Raw genomic sequence first — 1992 nt, forward strand, 5'->3', positions numbered from 1 at the left:
CTTAACTAGATGGGCCTGGCAATGAAAATACAAAGACATGGCTGACTCTCTCTGGGAACATAAATCACCAAGCAGGAGCTGGCTGGACCTAAGGGTTCTGGAGCAGGGCTAGGCCCCAACCACACTGGCCACCCCTGGTAGGCAGGGCAATCTGGGTTCTGGGTTCTCAGCAGGGGTAGAGAGTAGACTGCAGTGGTTTTCAAGTTTCCTAAGTAATTTTCTATTAATACAGTTCCTCATGTTATGGTAACTTCTGACCATCAAATTATTTTTATTGCTACTTCTTAACTGTAATTTTGCTAGTGTTATGAATTGTAATCTAAAATATCTGTGTTTTCGAAGGTCTCAAGGCTGATGGGGGTGTGAGGGCTCCATTAGACCATGATCTGATACTACCTCCTCAGCACATACCATATACTGTGTTGTCTCTAGCCACATCCCACACTGTGTTTCCCTTATTACCTGCAGAACTCACAACACAAGCTCCTATAGGCCCTGTGACACTGGAATGGGATCACAGGGTTGGATTTGCTGTTGCCTGAGGCCCCCAAAGTCCAGGTATCTGGGCTGTGCTGGCTCCTAGTGGACAGGACAGGATGGGTGGATAGATCAAATGTCAGCTCAACTGGTTCAGGGCCATTTCCCTTCCCCACCTCATACATCCAGGCATTTGCCTTTCCATCCTGTGGAATGCTGTGTCTTTCCCCAGTCACTCTCCTGATGAGAGTACTTGTGTGAATAGCTTGACCTTTTGTCTTGCCCAGACTAAATCACGACTATTGCTTTTGGGTCATGGTTGCCCTGAGGCCACTGACTAGACAGTTCTTGGTCTTCTTTGGTGCCTCAGGAAGCTTCCAGTGTTGGATTGCCTCCATAGAACATGGCAGCAGGAGAACTGGAAGTCAGGATAGAAGATCCCTTACTGTGAGGCCCACTCAGGGACAAACAAAATCTGTCTGGCTCCATGGGACACAAACTTCATGGATACTTTTGAGTACAGTCTCTCTGGCTGTTGGAATCTTGGTGGGATGACTCTGGGATGGGCAGAACTGGTACTGGTTTAGTTTGAATGGACATTTGGGCATTGAATGCAGGCGATGCATCTGCAGAATGGCAAGTGACATGTTAACCAGTCCATCTGAATCTAAGGAAGGAGGTCTGACCAGCAGGACTACCTGCCCCTGTCCTGGACCCCGAGCCCATCTGTGCCTGTGATGGTCATTGTTAGGTCCTAGCAGGGAAATCTGGGTGTGATAACCAGCTGGCGGTGTGTCCCTAGGTGTGAGGCCTCATGAGCTGGGCACCATCTGGGTAGGGGAGAGGTGTATGGCTACCTGTGTCTAACCACCCAAGAACTCCAGTTTCTTAACTCTCAGGATGGGTGGCTGTCTCCACTGGACTGTGATTCTAGCTCCAGTTGGCTCATGTGCCCCCCTGACATCCCGTAGCCAAACCATGGTCCTCATTTGTGAAATGGGGACCCCAGGTGTAGGAGTTTAAAGCTTCAGACGTTCCAGGCAGGTGCTGTACCATAGAGCTGCCCCCACCCTTCTTGACATTTTCAGATCTTTCAGCTACTAGGAGTGCTGTTGTGTGTCAGGGCACACAGATGTGAGTCCATTCCACCTTGATTAGAGGTCAGAGAGTTTGAGCTTGTTTTGCTTTTTCAAAGTTGTTGACAACAAGTGACTGCAAAACAAGTGGTCCTGACCTAGAGTGGTTAGTTGGTATTTTAAGTACAGAGGTGTTTCAGCTTCAACTTGACCAAAGATCAGAGGTGCTCTGTTTATTTCTTTTATCATGTTGATGAAGTCTGTTGCCTCCCCCTTTACCTCTTTGGAGTGGGGTATGAAAAGATATATGGAAAATAAAGGGGTGGCTCGGTATTCACTAAATTCCCCTCCTGATGCAGTTCTGCTGATGCAGTTCTGTGTTTTATCTTTTATTTCTCTCTCATCTCTGTTTCTCTTTGCTTAATAATTCTAATCATCA

This window comes from Microtus ochrogaster, unplaced genomic scaffold (assembly GCF_000317375.1).
Source record: "Microtus ochrogaster isolate Prairie Vole_2 unplaced genomic scaffold, MicOch1.0 UNK39, whole genome shotgun sequence".
Taxonomy (NCBI): domain Eukaryota; kingdom Metazoa; phylum Chordata; class Mammalia; order Rodentia; family Cricetidae; genus Microtus; species Microtus ochrogaster.